This window comes from Notamacropus eugenii, chromosome 2 (genome assembly GCF_028372415.1).
Source record: "Notamacropus eugenii isolate mMacEug1 chromosome 2, mMacEug1.pri_v2, whole genome shotgun sequence".
NCBI lineage: Eukaryota > Metazoa > Chordata > Mammalia > Diprotodontia > Macropodidae > Notamacropus > Notamacropus eugenii.
In genome coordinates, this window is record NC_092873.1 from 207,327,242 (window position 1) to 207,352,187 (window position 24,946).

The window sequence follows — 24,946 nt, forward strand, 5'->3', positions numbered from 1 at the left end:
TTAAAATGAGCATGGATAGTCTGGAATATGCTGGAATATGTCTTCTAATTATAACGTTTGTTCAATGTATGTTTCTTATCTATAGAGATAGAAACTGTCAAGAGATCAAAAATTTCTTTGAAGACTTTGTTCATAATTATTTTCTCAATGGAATTAAATTAAGTATAGCGGCGATAAAATGAAACATGTTGGCATGATGATTAACACTGGATCACATATATGTCTAAAATAGAATATCCTTTAGTACTTAATGACATTCTAATAATATAGCTATTCTTATTTGCTAATTAGAACACTCCATACAATGTCAGGAAAGAGCTATAAGAGATATCACATGAATGTCCAGGAGAAGTATTTGTTGCAATGCTATCAACTTACTTTGAGTGAAAGTTATTTAAGTGAATAATTTAAAATTATTTCTATGAAAAGAAATTCGCTACCAGACACAATAAAAGCAATATTTTTCTTAAGGAAATTCACTTTTGAGTCTTAAAATAATACAGCATGGTTTAGTGGGATGGTTACATTTAGAATACCTGGATTCTAGTCCTGGCATTAACTGTCTTTGTGGCCTTAAAAAAGTCATATAATTTTCTAGTTGCTCAGTTTCCTTATTGTAGAATAAAAATTTTGCATTAAATCATTTATTATCATTGACCTAATGCTTAATAAATTATTTAATAGAATTAACAAGTAATTATCTTCTAACATTCAGTGACACCAATAAGTAAGATAAATACAATCTAAAGTATTTCCTCTTTTCTTTCACACAAACCATCCACAATGTTAATTTCTCATCTGGCTGCATTTCTCTGGAATTCATCATACTCTGTGTGCCTTATAACTGCTCACCCCCATTTTCAGCTTCTTGCCATGTGTTGTATTCCCCCATTATTATATTGTTAGTTTCTTGAGGGCAAGGGCTACCTTTTGCATTTCTTTGTATCCCCAGCATTTAACACAGTGCCTAACAAAGAGAAGATGTTTAAAAATATTCATTGATTGACTTACAGAACAATTGAATTATGTGCTATTGTCCCATTTTTTTCTGGTGCAGTGATATGGGGTGATTCTGGAATATTTGCTCTCTTACTAATTTGACTTCCTTTTTGACTTTTGCCTACTTCTTGAGAAAAAAAAATTTCAACAAGTGACTGTAATGTTAATGTAAGGTTAATGGGTGAGGAGGAAGAGTTAAAGATCTTCCCAGCCCATTAATAGGCCTGAGGTGAAGACCATTAAGGGAAGCTTGATTAGGGGAGATTTCTTTTGTAGGAAGGCCCACACCTTTTGTTTATAACGAGGTAGTGAGTCACTAGGTTTGTGCCCTCCAGCTCTGAAAAGTATACTTTAGGGCCTTGCTCTTTGGAAGAAGATTCATGCGCCAGATGAGACTCTGGGTAGCTGTTAAGGAGCCCTGGACTTTGAGAACCCAGATATTGGTGCTTCTCTCTGTGGTAACTATGTATGTATATAATGGCCAGACAGTCGGATCTGTCTGTTGATCTGTGATGTATGTATCACTTACGATCAGAGAGTTGGAAGCCCTGTCTGTTGGTCTTTACTTCTCTGCTTGTATTTTCTCTGTTGGTGAATGTAATTAAAGAAAATTGTTAACTCCTCAAAAGTTGCATTACTTTTAGAAAAGAAGATCTAAGAACCTGTGCAGCAGGCCCTCCTGTGTATGCTGGGGTGTTTACTGCTACATTGACAAAGATCCCTAATAGAATTTAGTGTATTTTCATCTCCTTAGGAACGGATTCAAATAGCCATGTTCTTGCTATGATATTTTGGCCATAAGGAAGTTAAAGTCAAATGCAGCACTCTAATGTTGACCTTATCAGAAATGAATATGAGGTATGCTTCTGTCACTTTGACCCAGTCCAAGTAAATATTTTTATAGGACAATTTTAGAAGGACTTGTCATTCTTACATTTTGGAATTTATTATGCAGGTGGCCAAATGTAGCCAGGAACCAAATGAAAGGCCTGTATTATTGTGTTTTGGATATAAGCCTGTAGCTTTTCCCTAGTGTTGACCTGAAATCCTTGCAGTAGCCCTGAGAAAGCCATTATCCTCTTTTCCACAAATAAGAAAAATTGGTGCTAGTTGAAGGATTTCTGCCACTGACAAAGAGCCTAATACAACTTCACAAATGACATCCCGATCTTTAATCACAATCTAACTGCATCAATGTTTATTCAACATGATAAATTCAAAGACTAATTAATCACTTTGCTCTTTCGGTCATTCTTTTAATCCATGCCAGCAGGGTGCTAAAGGAAATCTTTGAGAATTGAGTCCATATACTGTCAAATCAACTATTGTTTTACTAAGCTTCCTTTCAACTTGAGTCCCCTACATTTTATGCATTCTTTTGAAGATTCTGCACTTCTACATGAACATTCCTTCTTAATTGTTCTTACAAATATTTTGAGTTAGTATGCAAATGAAGATGGTATTATAAATAACTACTATGGGTCATGTGATTTTGACAAATTTGGCATGCAAGACACCCATCATGTTAAATGCGTGGTTTAAGTAGTCAACAAAAACAAGCACAGTATAATACTGTGTTCACAATATCACTGCCAGTTATATGATTGTAAAGCTATCATCTGCAGAATAGCATTTGTGAAAGCTTGCCTATTCCCTTCTCATACTTTCACCATGGATGTCCTCAGTATATGTGTAGATTATTTTTTTATAAATAATCAAAATGAATGAAACTCATGACCTAGTTTTAGATGAATTAAATTTGGATTAATCAAAAGACAAGGAATAGGTGAGCAATAGATATTAGTACGCTGATTATTTAAGGTGCTCCAAAAGTCTTCATGTGTGTAGCTTAAAGCCACACTAAACTAAAACTGAAACTGCATTAAGCCTTGTCCTTACTACATAATTGGCCCATCTCCTTTTCTACTCATGTTTGTCTGATGATTTTTCTTTATACCAACACTATAACACAGTTCCAAATTAGTAGTGCATGAGTTGTAGCAAAAGTCTTAGTAAAGCTATAAGTTATTATGCCTTAAAACTGCATTTAGGCTTAGTGTTGTAGTGTTGGTATAAAGAAAATCATCACAGACATATAACTAGAAAAGGAAGTGGGGCAATCATGTAGTAAGGCAAGAGTTAATCATTGATGAGTAGGCAGGCTATATTTGTATCCAAGTAATAATAAGAGCTTTAGAGGAACACCCTCTGGTGTTGGGTAGATTTTCCCCAATCCTCTCCTTTAGAACATTATTGAGAAATTTCCGGTTAGTGAGTCAAGACGGGTGAGTGATCAGTAACTGCTATCTCTCTCCCTTTGTTGACCTTGACCAGCCCAGATATTATCTCCCTGAAAAAAACCCTAGAACAGTGGAAACAGCAGAAGGGGTAAACAGACTCTTAATGCAGGAGGCTAGAAAGATTGCTAAGGAGGGTTCCTTTTGCTGTGGCCAAAGGCAACCAGTGGAGGATCAGAGCTGTCCCAGATAGTGCCACTTCAACAAACCAGGAGAAGATCCTGAACCCCAGGGCAGGGTGAAGCCAACAACTGCTTCAGCACCACAGTGGAATCAGGAAGACACTAGTGCAGAAAGCTGAGCTTGCCTATACTCTAGCTCAGCAGAAGAGCCTCAGGCTTTCAGACCACCCCTCACCCACACTTAACGTGCTACCTGCAGGGAAACCCAGAAAGACCTAACTAGCCTTTGCTTTCAAACACCAGCCAGATCAGCACCAAGTAAGCTGCAACATTTACTTTCTAGCTGAAAGAACCAGAGGCCACAACACATAAAACCTCATGTTTTAGGCACAAGAATTGTGGGACAGAGCTCACTGTGACATAGATGCAGAGATCTACTATAAAAGTCAGGAAAAGGGTGATTATCATGAGTAAAAAGCAAAGCAGAAAAGAAAGACCACAGAATCTTTCTATGGAGACAAGGACCAAAACACAAATACCAAAGAGGTCAGCTTTGAGACTGTACTCCCATCTGAAACTTCAGAAGAGAATATGAAGTGGTCAGAAGCACAAAGAGTCATCTTGGAAGAACTCTGGCAGGATTTTAAAACCCAAGTCAGAGAAACAGAAGAAAAACTGGTCAATGATTTTAAAAACATGAAAAAAAAAAAGAATTCACTGAAGAGAACAGTTCCTTAAAAAGAAATATTAGACAAATGAAAAAGAAAGTCCAAAGCCTAACTGGGGAAAATAACTCCTTAAAAGGAACAATTGGACAGATGGAAAAGGAGATGCAAAAGTTAACTGAAGAAAACAATTTGATAAAAAATAGAATCTGACAAGTAGAAGCTAATGAATCTATGAGACATCAAGAATCAGTCAAACAGAATCTAAAGAATGAAAATATGAAAGAAAATATAACATATCTAATTAGAAAAACAAGTGACCTGGAAAATATTTCCAGGAGAGAAAAACCTAAGGATTATTGATCTACCAGAAAACCATGATGAAAAAAAGAGCCTGGACTATATCATCCAAGAAATCATCAAGGAAAATTGCCCAGAAGTCCTAGACCCAGAAGGCAAAATAGTCATTGAAAGAAACCACTGTTCACCTCCTGAAAGGGACTCCAAACTAAAAACACCAAGGAATGTCATTGCTAAATTCCAGAACTATCAAGTGAAGGAGAAAATACTGCAGGCAGTCAGAAAGAAACAATTCAAATATTGAGGAGCTACGGTCAGGATCACACAGGACCTTGAAGCTTCTACATTAAAAGATCGAAGGAATTGGTATATGATATTTCATAAGGCAAAGGAGCTTGGACTACAATCAAGGATTAATTACCCAGAAAAGTTGAGCACAATATTTCGGGCAAAGAGATTGACACTCAGTGAAATAAGGGATTTCCACACCTTCCTGATGAAAAGGCCAGAACTCAATAGAAATCTTCAAATGCAGGTCTCAAGAGAAGCATAAAAAGGTAAACAGGGGGAAAAAACTTGTTACACAATATGGGCAAACTGCTTATATCCCTGTAAGTGGAGATGATACTTGTTAATCTTGAGAATTATATATGTACTGTGAAATATAAAAGGGATCTACATAGAGGAAGTGGGAATAAATTGAATGCTAAGATGAAAACAAATGTGATTTAAGAATGTGAAAGGATTGTAATGGGAGATGATAAAAGGAGGAGGGAGAAAAAATAAATAAATTCCATCACCAGAAGAGGCACAAAAATATATTACAGTAGAGGGAAAGAGGGGAGGGAGATGAGTATTGTTTGAGAGGTACTCTCATCTGATTGGATTCAAGTAGGGTACAACAAACTCAGTTAAGTATAGAAATACAACTAGCTGTATAGGCAATAGGAGGGGAAGGAGGAAAGAAAAGGGAGGGGAGGCTAAAAGGGAGGGAAGAAGTAGTAAGGGAAAAAGAGATTAAAAGGGAGGGGGGCTGAAAGAAGGGAGGAAAGACTGAAGGAGGCAGTGGTCAAAAATTAAAACTCTATTGGGGAGGGGAAGGGAGAAGTGACAACCAAAAGCATGAACAAGGGGAAAGAGGATGAAGGGAAATCACACCTGTGAATGTAAATGGGATGAACTCTCCCATAAAATGGAGACTGTTTGCAGAATGTATTAAAAACCATAATCTGACAATATGTTGTTGATAAGTAACACATTTGAGAAGGGGAGATACACATAGGGTAAAGGTAAAAGGTTGGAGCAGAATTTATTGTACTTCAGCTGATATAAAAAAGGAGGAACAGCAATCCTAATCTCAAACAAAGCAAAAGCAGAAGTAGTTCTAATCAAAAGAGATGAGGAAGAAAACTATATCCTGCTAAAAGGCACCATAGACAATGAAGCACTAAACATATATTCTCCAAGTGGTATAGCATCCAGATGCTTAGAGGAGAAGTTAAGGAAGTTACAGGAAGAAATAGACAGCAAAGCTATACTATACTCAACCTCCCCCTCTCTGAACTTGATAAATATAACTTCAAAATAAAAAAGAAAGAAGTTAAGGAGGTGAATAGAACTCTGGATAAGGTAGATATGATAGATCTCTGGAGAAAATTGAATGGGGATAGAAAGGAATACACCTTTTTCTCAGTGGTACATGGCACATATACAAAAACTGACCATGTACTGGGCCATAAAAAACTCACAATCCAGCACAGAAAGGCAGAGATAGTTAATGCTTCTTTCGCAGATAATAATGCAGTAAAACTTGCATGTAATCAAAGGCCACGGAAATAAAAACCAAAAACGAATTGGAAACTAAACAATCTAATCCCAAAGAATGAGTGGGTTAAACAATATATTATAGAAACAATCAACAACTTCATTAAAGAGAATGACAATAATGAGACGACCTACCAAATTTTATGGGATACTGCAAAAGCAGTTCTTAAGGGAAGTTTTATGTCTTTGAGTGCCTACATGAATAAAATAGAGAAAGAGGAGATCAATAAATTGGACATGCAGCTGAAAAAGCTCAAAAAAGAACAAACTGAAAATCCCCAAGTAAATAACAAATTAGAAATACTGAAAACTGAAGGAGAGATTAATAAAATTGAAATTAAGAAAACTATTGAACTAATAAATAAAACTAGGAGCTGGTTTTATGAAAAAAACAATAAAATTGATAAACCTTTGGTCAATTTGATCTTAAAAAAGAAAATAGAAAACCAAATTCTCAATATCAAAAATTAAAAGGGTGAACTCACCTCCATTGAGGAGGAAATTAAAACAATAATAAGAAATAACTTTGTCCAACTGTATGCCCACAAATTTGACAATCTAAATGAGATGGATGATTATTTTAAAAGATACAATTTGCCCAGACTAACAGAAGAGGAAGTTGAATACTTAAATAACCCCATCCCAGTAAAAGCAATTGAACAAGTCATCAATGAGCTTCCTAGGAAAAAATCTCCAGGGCCAGATGGATTCACAAGTGAATTCTATCAAATATTTAAAGAATAGTTAATTTCAATACTATGTAGACTATTTGGGAAAATTGGGGAAGAAGGAGTCCTCCCAAATTCTTTTTATGATACAATTATGGTTTTGATACCTACACCAGGAAAAGCCAAAACAGAGAAAGAAAATTTTAGACCAATTTCTCTAAGGAATGTAGATGCAAAAATTTTAAATAAGATTTTAGCAAAAAGAATACAGTAGCTAATCATGAGAATAATACATTATCATCAGGTTGAATTTTTACACCAGGAATACAGGGCTGGTTCAATATTATGAAAACTATTAACATTATTGATCATATCAACAACAAAACTAACCAAAGCCAAATGATTATCTCAATAGATGCAAAAAAAGCTTTTGACAAAATACAACACCCATTCCTATTGAAAACACTGGAGAACATAAGAATAAATGGAACATTCCATAAAATAATAAGCAGTATCTATGTAAAACCTTGAGCAAGCACTATATGGAATGGGAATAAGCTAGATGCATTTCCAATAAGATCAGGGGTGAAACAAGGATGTCCATTATCACTGCTGATATTCCATATGGTACTAGAAATGTTGGCTGTAGCAGTAAGAGAAGAAAAAGAAATGGAAGGAATTAGAATAGGCAAAGAAGAAACTAAGTTATCACTCTTTGCAGATGATATGATGATATACTTAGAGAATCCCAGAGAATCAAGTAAAAAACTACATGAAATAATAAACAACTTTGGCAAAGTTTCAGGTTACAAAATAAACCCACACAAATCTTCTGCATTTCTATATATTACTAACAAAGCCCAACAGCAAGAGATAGAAAGAGAAATCCCATTTAAACCTACAGTAGACACTATAAAATATTTGGGAGTCTACCAGCCAAAGCAAACCCAGGGACTGTATGAACACAATTACAAAACACTTTTCACATAAATAAACTCAGATCAAAGTAAGCAGAAAAGCATCAGTTGCTCATGGGCAGGCTGAGCCAATATAATAGAAATGACAAATCTACCTAAATTAATTTACCTATTCAGTGTCATATCAAACTATCAGATAATTATTTTGTAGAGCTAGAAAAAATAATATCAAAATTCATCTGGAAAAACAAAAGGTCCAGAATATCAAGGAAACTAATGAAAAGAAATACTAGGGAAGGTGGCCTAGCTCTACCTGATCTCAAATTATATTATAAAGCAGCAATTATCAAAACCACTTGGTACTGGCTAAGAAACAGAAGGGTAGACCAGTGGAATAGATTAGGTACCCAAGACACAGTAGTCAATGAATATAGCAATCTACTGTTTGCTCAACCCAAGGACCCCATCTTCTGGGATAAGAACTCACAGTTTGACAAAAATTGCTGGGAAAACTGGATAACGGTGTGGCAGAAACTGGGCTTAGACCAATGCCTGAGAACATACACAAGAATAAAGTCCAAAATGGGTACATGCTCTAGGTATAAAGATTGATACCATAAACAAATTATTGGAGCAAGGAGTAGAGCATTTATCAGATTTATGGAGAAGGGAAGAATTTTGACTAAACAAGAGATAGAAAACATTATGAAATGCAAAATGGATAATTTTGATTACATTAAACTGAAAAGTTTCTGCACAAACAAACCCAATGCAACCAAGATTAGGAGGGAAGCAGAAAACTGAGAAAGAATTTTTGCAACTAGTGTCTGTGATAAAGGCCTCATTTCTAAAATACATAGAGAACTGTGTTAAATGCATAAGAATAAGTCATTCCCCAATTGATCCCCAAAGCATATGAACAGGCAGTTTTCAGAGGAAGAAATCAAGCTATCTATAGTCATATGAAAAATGCTCTAAATCACTATTGATTAGAGAGATGAAAATAAAAACAACTCTGAGATACCAAATCACACCTATCAGATTGGCTAACATGACAAAACAGGATGATAGTAAATGTTGGAGAAGACGTGGGAGACTTGGAACACTAATTCATTGTTGGTGGAGCTGTGAGCTGATTCAATCATTCTGGAGAGCAATTTGGAACTATGTCCATAGGGGTACAAAAATATGCATACCCTTTGACCCAGCAGTACCACTTCTAGGACTGTATCCCAAAGATATCATAAAAGTAGGAAAGGGTTCCACATGTACAAAAATATTTATAGGAGCACTTTTTGTAGTAGCCAAAAACTGGAAATGGTTTCTTAAGGCAAAATGCCTTCCACATCCAGAGAAAGAACTGTGGAATTCAATCATAGAATATAGCAGATCATTTTCTTTTGTATTATGTTTTGATTTGTTTTATGATTTTTCCCATTCATTTTAATTTCTTCATGCAACATGACTAAGGTGAAAATGTATTTAATAGGAATGTGTGTGTAGAACCTATATAAAATTGTATGTCATCTCAGGGAGGGAGGGGAAAAAATCAAAGTTATATGGAAGTGATTGTAGAAAACTGAAAACAAATAAAATTATATATATATATATATATATTCAAATATATCCAGAAATTTGGAAAGAAACTACGAACTTCTAGTGCAGGAGTGAGCTTCATCAATGCAGAGTGCAACCAATCTCTCAGTGACTTAGTAGATGAATAGTAGGGAATTTCTTGAGGCATATGGAGACCTGTTGAATTGGCTAGACTTGGGTTCTGGAAGGATTCTCTCTGCAGAGGCAGGGATAATGAGTGTGGAATGCTGCATATTATATTGTAAAGTGTGGTTGATTTTCCTGAACTTTTGTTTCTTACTTCTTTGTTACTCTTAATTCCAAGGGATATCTTCTTTTATGTTTAAAGACCAAGGGAAACCTCTATTCAGAAATTAAGGTGATGTAAACAAAATGATATATTAACTCAATGCTACTAAAAGTAAGAACAAAATAAAACATTAAACTACCAGTGAACAATTTAATATTTTCTTCTGGACTCTCTAAAGCTATGTCTACTTGGAAAATTCTATGTACATAAGAGGAAAATTTTTTACTGTTTTTGTGACTTTGAAGAAGTAATTTAATCTATCTAGGTCTGTTTTCTCATTGGTAAAATGAGAATATTGGACTGGAAGTTAATTTCTCTTTCTTGGTCTAAATCTGTGCTCTTGTGATCGTGAATGCTCATGATGACCAAGAATACAGGCAGTTTGACACAGTGAAGAGAGTTCTGGACTTAGACTTAACAAGGATTGAGTTTCAAAATTTTTCTCTGATAATCATAAACTGTTTAGTCTAGCCAATTCAACAGGTCTGCATATGCCTCAAGCAATTCCCTACTATTCATCTACTAAGTCATTGAGAGATTGGTTGTACTCTGCATTGATGAAGCTCACTCCTACACTAGAAGTTCATAATTCCTTTCCAAATTTCTGGATATATTTGAATATATATTCTTTTACCATTTTAGCTCTCTGAAAGAGTTAAAATTTTTGCTGCATCTGATGTCAATTATCCATGCATATTGTTACTTGTATTTGTTGCATCAATGTTCCTTCTGACTATTAGTAGCAAAATGAAGGTTATATAACAAGCATGTTAGCAAATATCATATATCCTTATTACACCATCTGGGATGCCTTCAGTGGTTTGCACTAAGAAGTCCCTCTGGGTGTGTTGTAAAATAGTTGATGTACTTCTTCTACCTTCTGGTTTATGGGAAGATGCTGTCAGCTCGCTCCATCTTTATTACCAAGTATTCTTCCTTGAGGTCATATTATACCATCACTGAACAGAAAGCTTTTCAAATGTTTATGTAATGTTGATTAATGTGACATTGTGGTGGTGTAACTTCTATGGAAATAACATTTTACAAATTTAAAAATAGCATATATTTTAGATTTTTTTTTTACTTGTGGGACCTCTATTCTGTCTTACAAAGGAGAAAGAAAACACTGTGTAGAAAATGTTTTTGAAAAGAAATTATGCTAATATAAACATCTTGTAGAAAATTGAACTTGAGTACAAAGTACCCTGGGAGGTCAATAAGATGACTGTCATTTTAGAAGATAGAGATGAAACTGGTTTCCAAGAATAGTGGCAGGAAATACAAGTTATATGAATCATATACATATTATAAACCCTATGTTGTAATTAGCCTTTGAAAACTAGCTCCCCATGCTAACAAAATAACAAAATTCCTATAGTATCTTATGATACTTACAAATCCATAGTTGATAAGTAGATGAAAAGGAAATGACAATTATCAGTTACTATCTTAATGACTTCTTATCTGGACCAAGTTGAATCAATACATGATACTTGTTCGTCAATAATCCCTGCCCTAAAGTATCTTATATTCCTCTGCGGAAAAGGGAAACTACATGAACACAGAAAAGTAAATACAGAATATATGAAGCATGGACAAAGCAATTCTGAAGGTAGGAGGATTATCAAGTGAAGTAAGCTGGAAATGCTTTATGTGGGAGGTGGCAATTAAAGCTTAAAAGGAACATAGGAATTCTAAGAAAAAGATGAATAGAGTGCATTTTAAGACATGGAGGACATCCTATTCAAAGATACAGAGATGATAGATGGAATATTATGCATGGAAACAAGCAAGCAGCCCAGTTCAGTTAGGACATAAATCGTATGCAGGAAAGTAATTTCTATTAAGGCTGGATAGATAGACTGAAGTCAGATTGTGAAGAGTTTTGAATATAAAATTGGGGACTTTGTATTTGATCCTAGAGGCAGTAAGGAATCATTGGAGTCTAGAATAGAAAACTTATATGGTAAGAAATGTGTATTAGAACTTCAGTTTGGCACCAAATGGAAGATGTATTGGAGTGGGGAGAAACTGGAGCCAGGAAGATCATTAAAAAAGTAAGAGACTTTTTAAAAAGGTGCCACCTTGAGAAATATAATATTTACCTTTTTTATCTGATTGCCTACAGGTGGCAAGACTGTAGCATTTGAGGAAAGGAGAGAGCACACATATCTTTTAAGTCCTTCCAGTTCCAAGATAGAGGTGAACTTAAGTTGAGTTATGTTAGTTCCTCTAATTTTAAATAGTTTCTATATAGATGTGGTGGGTAAATGAAAATCGTCTTATAAACATGTAGTAGTTTGACTCATAGGGGGGATGGCAGTACTATCCAGATCTTTATGTTTAAACCATAGGCCAAATATTCTAGACCCAAATGACATTCCTGTTCATTAGATGAACAAATGATCAGTTGCTCTGACCACTTAGGAGTGGTCCCTTCCCACCTCCCCCTTAGGAATACCTACTTCATATTATGACAAAATGTTTGTCACTAGAATTCTCTTTTTATTTGGAGATTAAAACAAATAACAAAAAATTCATGTGTATACAGTAACCTTCTCTATACTGCATTGATTTTTGTTATTTTTATGGGTTACCAAGGATGTCTGTACTTACATACTCCATTGGTGTACACACAATGTCAAGAAATTTAGATTTATGTCATATTTATGGGGTGACATGGGTAAGATTTGTACAACTTGGGCAGTTTTACATGGTTTGTGATCCATACTGTTTGAGGGAGTCATTAGCCAAGCTTAATGAGATCAACAGATCTAGAAGAGTCTTTCAACATATATGCAATATACAAGAGTTTTCAATCTCTTCTATTTTACTGACATGCTGGAACATCTAAGAACGATTTTGCCTGAATCTTTTTTGCCTTTTGTTGCAGTTTCTTGAAGTAGTAGGAAAAATGTGGCTTTCATTTCAGTAGATGTTTTGATACTGACTGGAAGTTATGTGAAATTAGACTAAATCATAAGGATCTCTTTCTTAATGTGTATCTCTGATGACACTATGATGAAGCATTTTTGTCTTTGTCTACCAGAGAACATTGTCAGGGTCATATTTGCTTTTCTCATTTCTATGTTTTCTCATAGTTTAAGACTGAATCTCCAGAGTTAAGCATATTCTTGTAGCAGGTATGGATTGCTATGACTGATGCAGAGGTAACAAACTTCATTTCTTCCAGCTCTTTTTCTCCATGGGTGATATAATTTCTTGGTTAAGGAGAAAGGATGCTCTAGATAACATAACGAATTCAAGTCAACCATGTTTAGAGGTAGAAAAAATAAGATAAACAATAAACTAGCTGAGGTTACATTATCTGTAAGGTGAAAAATGATGACTTGTACCTTAATCTCACACTGGCCCATCCTGTAAATGAAATGTTTGCCCCCTTCTGTTTGTGTATCCTGAACTGTTAGCTTCTAAACCTGTTCTTTCTGTGCTATACACCAGACATATCTCTATACTCACCACCTTGTTTTTTCATGTTTCAAAAATATGTTTTAGGGTCATCTTTTTTCTTTGTATCACAGTTATTTCAAATTAAACTCCCCCTTGTCACAAATAAAAGTAATTAAACACAACCAGCTAGTATAGTGACTTCATCAGACAATGGGTATAATATGCTTCCTTAATAGTCCCCCTCTCTTGTCTATGAGGAGAAACATGTTTATTTTTTTTCTTCTCTGGGGCCTTTGTCATTTCCCCCCAGCTACTCGGAGTTTGATTTCTATTGGTCATCTTTTCATTTATCATTGTTGTAATAATTTTTTAATGTCTTTTATATATCTAAACCCTAGTGTGACTATAACAGATCCTGGGAGACTCAGTCTACCTTATCTTAAACTTGAGCTATTCCTGAAGATATGATAAGATCTCTCTTCCAGGTTGCCCTGGAGGTTCCTAATATATGATAGAATGGCTGGCTTGATCCAAGTTTTCTAGGTATACCTCCCACCAAGAACTGGATTTGGTGTCAAATAAGTAAGAACCAAAAATGCAGGCACTTATTTAATTCCTAGTATCTTTGAGAACTCACTAGATGACCAAATTGTAAAATTCTTTGAAGCGGTCTGTGTAATATTGTTTTTGTATTTTCAACCATATTTTAGATCTATCAACACAGGCTTAGTTCAAGTGTTCCCTGTTCCACAGAGCCTTCATTACCCTTTCTTAACTCATTTAAAGTGATGACCCTTCATTATATTTCTGATAGGACTCTTCACTGGATTAATTTCTTATAATTAATGATTCTCCTTTGAATGATATTCATTTATGGACATATGTTCCTCCCTCCTTCCTTCTCCTTTAAATAGTATTATCCTTCTGCACATGTTTTGGGGCAAATACCTTTGTATCTTCATCTCTGAGAACAGGGTCTTGAGCATAATGGGTGCTTATTGAATCAAATTACATCCATACAGACTTGAAGTCCCTAATACCCATTAGTTCCGGGAAGCAAGCTCATCGGATATCATGCTGTGAAGTTTATTTAACAATTTCTTACTTATACAGGCCAATTTTAAAGTTGTTTTCAATTAACTGAGGCTGTCTTTAAATGGGTCATCCTGTAATACTGGCTTATTTGTCCCTCTAGAATGGTTATAGATACTGAAGATAGATTGGCATAATTAAGCTACTCTTATGAGATAGTCCCTTGACTGTCTTAACAGGAAATTTTCAAGAGTGAAATTTTTCAGATGTAGTCTACAGGGTGATTTCTTTTAGAAGAATTCTTGTCAATGCCTGAATAATGCTTAATATTGTTATGCTTTCTTTAGACAGATCTCTTCAAAGAAAGAATACTTTGCTTTTTGGAAACATTTTTTTATCTCCTTTTACAGTTCGCTGCTCCCTGATCAAATTCATCCCTGTAGTCCCACCTATATCTTTTGAAAGGAGACTTCTTAAGTTATCAGTCTTATAAATGATAGTTCATTTCTTAAGAAATGAAAAATACTACAAGTCAAAAAGGATGTTCATACACACATGTGTATGTATATACACATATACATTTATGTGTATATATGTATGTATGTATATATACACACCTTTATATAGGCACACACACATGTATGTGTGTGATGGACTTCTCTGCTGAAAGAGTTCATCTTGGTAAAAGTTCTTAGGGAACAGTTTCTTTCCTGACTTCAAAGTTGCAAGGCATTCTATAAGAAGGAAAAAAAAATGATTCTGTGTGTTACAATATTAGTTATGTAGGAGAATCATAACGCTAATGATACAAAAATGCCAGCATTAGTGACACCAGATATACCACATAGTTTAGTAGAGAAAGCAAAGACTTGAAGTCAGAAAAGCCTTGATTCAGTGCTGTCTCTGATACTAACTAGCTATGTGGTCCTGGGCATATCATATCAGTTAACTCCTCGCTGATAAAATTAAGATATCAAGAGTACCTAATTTATAGCCTCATTATGGGTTTGTAGGATAGGATAATACATGAAAAATACTTTGCAAATATTAAAGAGCTACAGAAATGTTGGTTCTCACTATATAAGCCATTTTAGTATATTTTAGACAATGTGCAAGATGATAAAAGTACTGTGAGTTATCTTCCTCATCTAAAAATTCAATCATAAGCATGAGAGAAGTAGCACCATTAAACGATTTGGATTATTTGCATGAAGCTTATTGAGTTTAGTTTTTCTAGAGAGTTTTAACTACCAGTCATGTTACCTTGGGATTCAAAACAGATAAAACTAGTCAGTTCTCTAGTCTATATGTCCTGAAAAAGGATGACCTTAATTAATGAGCCATTTGACTAACAAAAAAACATTTTGATGTCTCTTTGTCCTAAACATCTGATGATGGACATGCCCACATTAAACAGTACAATTTTTAAAGAGCTTTTAGGTTTTGATGGAATTATAACAACTCATACTGCCTATCTTTTGATTCCATGGTTCTAAACAACGTTTTGATGAACTTCAGTTCATTTATTTGAAAATAAACATGCTTGATATATGGACTAGATAGATATACCTTCCTTGTAGACAATAAAGTACTTTAGATTTGTAAATGTTATCTTCACCAATGGTGTGTTTTGAGTTGTGCTAAAATGAATACTGTCGCAACGCATTCCAAATATCTTTTCTTTCAGTGTCTGAAATCTTATTAGATATTTCTTTCAGCTAAGATATTGAAAAGAGCCCTTTTAACATTTACCACATGACACATTTTAAATAGTATACACTTAACTGTTTATCTAGAAAGTGTAAAACAATAAGCTGTTATTGGACAGAAACGCATCAGTAAGAAGTGGCTTATTAGGTCAGCTGTGAAGATTGTTATCTGATATGCTAAGCTGATAATCTAATGCATGACCTTAAAAGATAAGTAAGTTTAATGGCAGGGAGGCAAGAAAACATGTAAACTAGATTATGAGTTGCTTTTAGAAAGGATAGAACCATGTAGGGAAATCCTATGACCTTAGATAGGTGAAAGATTGTATAAGGACACTGGATGTTTGGAGTGAGGGCACCAATAGAAAAAAATAGTCACCAAAACTGTGAATGAAGGGATTCTTCTAAACAGACCACAGTCTTGTAAGTCTAAATCTCTTTATTCAGTCAATATTTGGAAATTCTGAGTGCTGACTTCCATGTTAATTTTAAAAAGCTCAATGGAACCCATGACATGTGTTAAAATGTCTTATTCATCTTTAGCACTAACTCCTTCAGCCTCAATCCTAAAACTCCATATTGCTTTAAATGAAATCAGTGTGTTATTCATGCCTGAAGTCGTTGCTGCTGCTGCTAGATTTGATGTGTTGGACGTGTTGCCTTCCTGTTGTTATGATATGCTCAATCGCTATACAATGTTTCACCTTTTCCTTTCTCTTGCAAAATATTGAATCCTGTAATTGCTTAAAGAATTTCATTGAATCAGTTTTTTTTTAGTCTTGAGAGATTAAAACGTCTGTAATTCAACTGAGCAAATAGTTATTAAGCACCTACTATGTGCAAACCACTGTGCTAGGAACTAGGAGAGAGAAGAATGCAAAAATATTTTTTCTTTGGAATTTGCAGAAGAAAAAAAGCTTATGATGTTCTGCTTTTGTTTTATCCTGGCTTCTCCTAAGCATCTGATGATGGTCATGCCCACAGTAAACAATAAGACTTTAAAAGAGCTTTTAGGTTTTGATGGAATTATAATCAATCATGCTGCCCATCTTTCATTCCATGGCTTTAAAGAACCTTTTGATGAAGTTCAGTTCACTTATTTTAAAATAAACATGCTTGGTAGATATGGGCTAGATAGACATACCTTCCTTGTAGAAAACAAAATACTTTAGATTTGTAAATATCATCTTCACCAATGATGTGTTTTGAGTTGTTCTAACATAAATACTGTCTCAACCCATTCCAAATATCTTTTCTTTCAGCGTCTTCCCTATTTCCTTTTTTAATATGGTTAGTTCAATTACTCACTTACATATTAAATGACCTTTATATATAGTGATAGTATTTCCAGTTATAAAGCAATATTAATGGGAAATTGTTAATGGATTTCTGAATCTGCTAAAAGAGGCAGAACTACAAAATGATAAATCTATTATTTATTGTGAATAATAGTCACAAAGTTTAATGGTGATATATTTTATAAAATGATATTCATTTATCCTATTTCCCCCCACCTCCATGATGAGAAGCACAGTATTGTAAACCCATTTAGTGATGTTGGCTCACAAAGCAAGAAAGTAAAAAAAGAGAAGGAAAAATATATTTTTAAGCTCCTTTTACTTTATCCTATTTCCCAATGATAATGGAGGATAAATTTAAATATGTGTGGATGTATATGCACACACTTCTACACAAATATATGTATGTATATGTACATATTATATACGTTAACATCATATGTAAATTTAAACATGTATGTTTATATATGTATGCACACATTTTAGTGGCTTTCATTGATTTTAGTTTTTTCCCCCCAGTCTAGATGTATTTAACTTTACTACACGGTCTAGTAATTATTGTTTCCTAATAAGATTTTTTTTTTGTTTATAAAATATAAAAGTGATACCTCCTTTGAAAGGATTGCAGATTTAAAGTTAGTTAGTTCTGGAATTTATTACCATTGATATCCCTCCATCCTATTCTTTCCATTTTTGCTACCATGACTTCATAATGACTAGAGCACTATCATGGAATCATTCTTTAGATTCATGAATATAACAGATGGTGTGCATGCTGTCATCCTTTCAATTATGTCACTAAAAATTCTTCATTTCATTTATATAGATCATTACAAATTGAAGATATTGCTTAGTTTGGATCATCACCTGCAGCTAAGTCATCCCATCCATTAGCATGTTTCATTTGATGGACTGTCAATTCTAAGAATTTTAAACCCCAATGGTAATAGATGAAATTACCTCCAGCAAAATAAACACAAAGTCGTTCCTTTCTTATAGTCATCTATTAAAAATATTGTGTAATATTCTTTTCTGTAAATCTTTGATAATTTACCCAATACTATACTATTATATCACAAGTCACAAAGTGGTCATCGTAATGTCATGTGTGTACTATGTTTTGAGATTTACAAAGTACTTATTTCACACAACAGCCTTCTAAGATAAGTAGCACAAATATTATTTCCATTATACAAATGAGGAAACTGAGGCTAAGCAAAGTTAAATGAATTATCAATGGCTATATACCTAATGGCTGATACATCTGGATTTCAGATCTGAGTCTATCCTCTTTCCACTATACCATAGTTTTCTTTCAGAAGGAGAGAAAAAGTGAGATTGGGATAGCCAAATAGAAATGTAGTGGGAGTGAGAGAAGAAGTAAAGAAAAGAGAAAAGGGAGATGGAAAAGGAAAGAGAGAGGGAGGAGGTGAGGAAGAGTCCGGTTGGCGTTCATAAGTGTGTAGTAGGTGTTAGTTATACCTGTGCTACAGCTTACTTATAGTAGATACTTATATTACAAAATAATTAACAATGTTGGCATAAGAGGATTCTACACAAAGTACTATGAGAGGTGCTTTGAGGGAAAGATCATTATGGAATGGGTAGATTGCCTGGAATTGCTATGGTTTCAAAGTACAAGAAACAAGAACAAATCATATACACAAGAGGGCTTTCCTAGTCCTTCCCTTCTGCTAATGCCTTCCCTCTGTAATTACTTTCCATGCTTTCTTATATGTACATAGTCATTTGAGCTATAATGTAAACACCATGACAGCAGGGTCTACATTGGCCTTTCTTTGTATCATCAACGATAAGCTTGTGCCTAGTGCATAGTAAGGGCCAAATAAATATGTGTTGATTGACTGACTTAGAGTGAAGTGGGATGGATGAGGGATATTGTTTGACTCAAGTACAGACCATTAAGAATGGAGCAAGTAGATGAGGCAGTGGATACAGCACTGAATTGGAATCATGAAGATATCTTCTTGAGTTCAAATCTAACCTCAGACACTTACTAGCTGTGCGATCCTGGACAAGTCCTTTAACATAGTTTACTTCAGTCCTTCATCTATAATATGACCTGGACAAGGAAATGGCAAACCATTGCATTGTCTTCACAAAGAAAACCTCAAATAGGGTTTTGAAGAGTCGGACATGACTGAAACAACTCAACAGCATTTTGATGGATGCCTATTTGGTGCTAATGAGTGTTAATTTTATTTCTACAAACTAGTTATTTTACTCACTCTAAGTGATCAGTACTGGCATGAATAACTCCATCAGACAGAGAGAGGTTGAGGAACTGGATGTTTGCTTATAATGATGCCAATACAGGTTGTTACCTTCTCTGCAACTTGAGAGAGTTGCCTGGAGCACTAAGGAGTTAAGTGACTTGCCTAGAAACACAGAAGCAGTATCCATCAGAAGTAGTTATTAGATCTATCTGGTTCTGAGACCAGTTCTCTATTGATTACTAAACCATGATGTCTGTCAGAAGTAAAATGTTTTGAAGTGATGAATATACTTAGACCATAGGTGAGTTTCTGTTCACTGTCAAGACATGGACTTTTCTTTGTATTAAAGTTTTATTTCCCCTTTAAACAAATTTACAGTGGCTAACTAGTTCTCTCCCTAATATAGCGTGGATTGATACTCCTTGCACATAGGTACACCATTTTTTCCTAGATATTCTTATCGCTAATTTTCTTCTACAATTCTCCCTTACTGCAAGAGGCATCCCTTGTATAAATTTTTAAAGAGAATTAAAAAAAACATTTTAGCACAACCAACCAGCAATAAAAATACATAAATTGGTTTTGTTCATAATCTCTTTACTCATAAACAATCTGCATTTGTGGGAGGAAGTTGCATTTTTTTCACCTCTTTTCTGTGGACAAGCTTGATCGCTATAATTACACAGTGATCAGTTCAGTTTTGCTGGGGTGTTTTTCTATTTATCCTGTAATTATTTGCATATGTTTTTATGGTTCTACTTCCTTCACTCTCCATCAGTTTAGTTTTCCCAATTTCTTTGAATTCTGCATATTCATTGTTGCCTATACTCCTGTACTATTGCACTAATTTCATGTGCCACAATGTGGATAATCAATCCTCAATTGATGCCAATTTTTTACTACCACAGAAAGGGCTATCTTAAATTTTTGCTATGTGAGAGACTTTCTTTCTGTCTTTGACTTCCTTGGGGATACATACCAAACTCTGGGTCCAAGAAAGCCATGTGTTATGTTAAAGGATTAAAATGAACTGATAATAGAGCTGAGATTGCGCTGTAGATTTAGACATTGATGATCCTGTCAGCATCTAGCTAAGAGCCTAAAAGGGTATCATTGAGGAGATTTAATTTTTTAAGGTTGTCTTAGAAAATTAGTCATCCTCTTGTTTTCAACTAAGTTTGAACAAATATAAAATGCTTGTTTTGATGATGAATACTCATTTGAATGATGAGGCTCCATGAAGACATGCCTCATTAGTCATGGATATCCAGGGCTCTTCTGTAACTCAGCTTTGCAGGAAGTCACTCACCAAGCCCTATAATCATTTGTTCTCAGTATAAATAAGTAGTAAAGATATTTACTTCATTTATTTTACTACATATGCCATATGAATAGATGGAATTGCTGCACTCATTTACATGGTTTAAAGTAAATGTGGTTTCCTCTAATCATCTAAATTTTAGGATTTTCATAAGCAACATGACAACTGGCATTTATGTGGCACTTTGCAATTACACATCATTTAATATTTGTTGTTTTATTTGGTCTTTTACATATGCCTCCAAGATAGGTAGGGTGGGCATTATTTGACAAGTAAGAAAACTAAGACTCAGTATACTTAAGCAAATCATCCCAGGTTACGTAAGGAACATGGCAAAGCTAGGACTTGAATCCGAGTCTTTTTCCTCAGTTTTCAGTATCCATTTTGTTATATCACAGTTCTCTCATTTCATCATAAAATTATTATATGCTCTATTTAATGTTAAATATATAATCATCATCAGGTATTATCGAATTGAGTGCCTACTCAGTGTAAGATACTGTGTTCCAAAGCAATTGATATTTGAGAAGTCCTAGTGTAGAGGGGAAATCACTCAATTTGTGAATGACTGACTTAGAAAGTGTAGGTTCAAAGTCTTGACACTACAACTTACTATGTGACTCTGGTCATTATGCATCTTTCCTATGAATAGCAGTTTCCTCATTTGTAAAATGTGAGAATTGGAGTAGACGATCTCTGAGATCTCTTCCGAGTTTATGGTTCTGTGATTCTGGTATTTGCCTACACAAAACCTACATTCTAAATGGAGAGACAATATAAACTTACACACCCTACAGAAATTTATAGAGAGATTGTAATTAGATACATGGAGAACAGCAGTGCTGATGAAGGAACATGTGGTGGCCATTAGGGGGTTAATGGGCTGTGCTATGGAAATGAAGCTCAGCTTAACCAGTGAAAGCTTCATAGAGGGCATGAGTTTTAAGCAGAGCTTTAAGAAATAATATGAAGGCCCTTAGTAGATGGAAGGAAATAGATTGTTCAAGACAATAAACCTATAAAGATAAAGAACAGACAGGTAGATACAAAGAACAGAGGAGCTTCTATACTGAGGCAGACAATGCTGCTTTTTCATAAAAATAGTTATTGTTAGATCTATAACAAATACAGACTTTTTAAACCCATGGCCAGCAGCTTAGATTTGATGAATTGTGAAATTGAGTTCCATGGGAATTCTGAGGTGTTTTGTGAGATGTTGTAAAAGTAACATTTTAGACTATGAGCTGGGCAGTTTAAATAAGGAAAATTAGTCCCTTTCTCAAGCTTTGATAATAGAGACACCCTCCCAAAAAACAGATTGAAATATGAATGTGATGGAAGCAAGTTAGACCCAATAACAAATGACTGGATACGGAAGGCAAAGGAAAATGCAAAAATTGAGAAGCAAAAACTTCTTCCAGATAAAGACTATAAGGAATTGTCAAGATGTTTGTGTGGGTCTCACAGCTAGATAGCTTTGCCCCTCTGAGAAACAGAAAAGGTATTTCATCATAACAGGTTCAAGACTGTTGTTCAGTGAGAACTCTCCCTCTGGTTTTAATTGGCCTTTGATTTCTCAGTCTATGTCAATGTTATGTGCTCTTGTTCTAAGAGCTGAATGGATATAGAATGTCATGTAACATTTCCTCCTACATTCTTAGTTTTCACTGTTGGCTGGCAGCAATGAAACCTGGCACAGTTTCCTATGCTTGCAATGTCTGCACACTCAAGTTCCTGTTTTGTCTGCTACTTCCAGTCTTCTGGCAGATGACTCTGGGTCACAGCCTGTGCATCTCAGGAGACCACCTTGTAGCACTTTGTTAACTCATTGGTAATAGAACCAGCTGGGACGACAGTGATACTAAATGCTTGGGAAAATGAATAGGGAGGTAGGAAGGAATAACTGCCTTTATATTTTAAGCCTAAAATATGAATAGAATTTGAAAAAGGACATTATTAATGCTATGAACTCTTAATAAAATCTATTCTCTTGGCTGCCTTTTTGCTCTTTATAGAAACATTTATTTAGTACAGTGTCCTGTGTATATACATTTCATATAACTCTAATAACTCATTATATGGCACTTCATAGTTTTCAAAGTGATTTTTTACAACAACCCCATGTAAAGGCACTACCTTCGTCTTATAGATGAGGAAAGAATGATTCAGAGAGATCAAATGACCTGTTTGAGGTCATATACCTAGTAAAAAACAGAGCCTCGTGCTCAAGAATCAGAAGGGTTTATTAAATATTCAGTTGGTGCTGTGCATAGAATACCACCCTAGAAACCTTCGGGAAATCCTGTGGGAACTATAAAACTTCAAATAAGATATAGTCCTTAAGTTCTTGAATTTTTTTAAAATTTGAGTCTTTGAACTAAATACAAATCCACTATACCATGCTGCCCTACAAAAACATCAATGATCATTATTTTCTTAAGCTAGGTTTTTATTTTCTCAAGTTACTCTAGCCCTTTGTTACTTCATTTTGTAAAATAAAGTAAGGATTTGTGTGTGTGTGTGTATGTGTGCATGTCTGTGATAAAATTTGTGTCTCACTCTTTGCATGACAGGAAGTCAACTCCATAGAGGAGTTGTATAACACTGTTCTCTTATTTAGAGTATGAGTACTTTATTGTTGCTGAGATGTTTTAGTCACATCCAACTCTTCATGACCCCATTTGAGGTTTTCTTGGAAAAGATATTGAAGTGGTTTGCCATTTCCTTCTCCAGCTCATTTTACAGATGAGGAACTGAGGGTTAAGTGACTTGCTTATGGGGTCACAGACTTAATAAGTGTCTGTAGCAAGATTTGAACTTACTGATTTGATACTTACTGATACCAAACTCAGTAATCTATCTACTGTGCCTTCTATCTGCCCCTAGGCACCTGAGCTTCATATTTACTTTAGGTTCAATTGTTCAAACTTGAGAGTTAAATCATCTCTTAATTGAGCCCTTTTTATTTGGAGAACTTCATATTTCTGACACATCACTGAATGAGCTTGTTGACATTATTTTTTCCTATTAGTGTCTCATCCTCCTCATTATTGATAATCCCTGTACTCTTCTTACCCTACCCAATTTGAGGATTACCTTTCTGATTTCTATTTTTAAAATATCTATGGGGAGGGAGGTACGGAGCAGAGGCATTTTCTTCTCTCTAAGGACTTATGTAATTTTCATTGAGGTTAATAGATGTTAAACAAGTGTGGAATAAAAAAACAGAATTTTAAATAGAATTTGGGATTGTTTTTCTGAGGTATCCTCATGCTTCTATTTTCTTTTCTATAGAACTGATCTCTAAATAGTCCATTCTTATGCCTCCCTCATAGACCTAAAAGAATGAAATTATTTTTTTTATTTTCCCCAAAGGTAGAAAAATTATATTCTGAGCATTGAAGAAGCTCCTTTAAATGATCTAGAAAAGTAGCTTGAATTTGCAACATATTGAACTCATTACATCTACATTATTTAACGTGACATTCATCAGCTTCTAGTGCCGAGATGGCAGAGTAAGAAATGAACCCTCTGAATCCCTCCCAAATTCCCCTCCAAACTATTAGAAAACTTCCTCAGAATTGATCTAGGAGTAGGCGAGTAACTTACCAACATGGCAGGAAATGTCTGTCTCACTAGGGTGGGAGGATAGTGAGGTCCACAAGCAGCAGCAACAGCCAACAACCACACAGCAAGGGGCCTGCAGCAAAGCTCCAAGTCCAGGGCAATTCATCAGCAAGACCCCACCCTCCAGCAAACAAGAAGCCCCCTAGGTAAGTGAGCAGTCTATGCAGCATAGCAGGGGCTCATCCCAGCAACCCCACCCCTAGCACAAGACACCCAGGAGGTCTTGACCCCATTGCTGACATCCCACCAGAGGGCTGGCCAACAGTGATACCCCCTCCTCCAGGGCTTACTAGAGACTGACCCTGTTTCCATAGCAACCTACATCAGGGCCCCACCCCTTGGGCAGAACAGCAACAAATTCCCTCCACCAGGGTCAGTCACCAGAAAGATTCTGTTATAATAGCAACCCAGCAAAAAGGCCCCACCTCTGAGGCAGGCCAGCAGCTAAACCCTACACCCAGGGGAGGCCAACAGGGAGATCCCACCCCTAATTACAAGCCAAAGGGTAGCCTAGCCTCTAGTGAAAGCAAACACCTAAGCCAGTGAAACCAAGTGAAAGCAAGAAGTAAGACCTAGAGCCCCAGCACAAAAAGCTTGGGACAGTGCTGGACCAGAGCTCAACTCTCATATAATA

At 35.2% G+C, this 24,946-nt stretch overlaps 1 long non-coding RNA gene across 1 annotated transcript in view; it reads right to left on the minus strand.

Moving 5' to 3' along the window:
* Positions 1-24,717, minus strand: part of LOC140526743 (uncharacterized) — a 73,653-nt gene extending 48,936 nt beyond the window's left edge. Inside the window, exons 1-2 of the long non-coding RNA XR_011974510.1 lie at positions 24,295-24,717; positions 14,738-14,854 (exon numbers count right to left, since the gene is read on the minus strand). This is a non-coding gene — a long non-coding RNA (uncharacterized lncRNA). The remainder of the gene's footprint in view (positions 1-14,737; positions 14,855-24,294) is intronic.
* Positions 24,718-24,946: the final 229 nt, after the last annotated feature.